This window comes from Orycteropus afer, unplaced genomic scaffold (assembly GCF_000298275.1).
Source record: "Orycteropus afer afer isolate SDZICR_OR568_19922 unplaced genomic scaffold, OryAfe1.0 scaffold00002, whole genome shotgun sequence".
Taxonomy (NCBI): domain Eukaryota; kingdom Metazoa; phylum Chordata; class Mammalia; order Tubulidentata; family Orycteropodidae; genus Orycteropus; species Orycteropus afer.
Genome location: NW_006921589.1, coordinates 21,974,960 through 21,975,543, shown reverse-complemented (window position 1 = coordinate 21,975,543; position 584 = coordinate 21,974,960). Strand labels below are relative to the sequence as shown.

General features: G+C 38.4%; 1 protein-coding gene across 1 annotated transcript in view; it reads right to left on the bottom strand.

Annotated features, from left to right (window-relative positions):
- Nucleotides 1-584, bottom strand: part of ACADL (acyl-CoA dehydrogenase long chain) — a 99,456-nt gene that overhangs the window by 5,387 nt on the left and 93,485 nt on the right. The window lies entirely within an intron of this gene.

The following is a 584-nucleotide window of genomic DNA, read 5'->3' as shown; positions in this document are numbered from 1 at the left end:
CATCCATGAAGAAAGCAAGAGGTCATTAAAAAGACGCGAAAGAAAGAAAAGACCAAAATGGATGTCAGAAGAGACTCTGAAACTTGCCCTTGAGCAAAGAGTAGCTATAGCATATGGAAGAAATGACAAAATAAAAAAGCTGAACAGAATATTTCAAAGAGCAGCTCGAGCAGACAAAGCCAATTACTATAATGAAATGTACAAAGACCTGGAGTTACAAAACCAAAAGGGAAGAACACACTCAGCATTTCTCAAGCTGAAAGAACTGAGGAAGCAATTTAAGCCTCGAGTTGTAATACTGAAAGATTCTATGGGCAAAATATTGAATGATGCAGGAAGCATCAAAAGAAGATGGAAAGAATACATAGAGTCACTTTACCAAAAAGAACTGGTTGGTGTTCATTCATTTCAGGAGGTTGCATATGTTCAAGAACCAATGGTATTGAAGGAAGACATTGAAGCTGCACTGAAAGAATTAGTGAAGAACAAGGCTCCAGGAATTGACAGAATATCCATTGAGATGTTTCAACAAACAGATGCCCCACTGGAGGCACTCACTCAGTTATGCCAAGAGATTTGGAAGA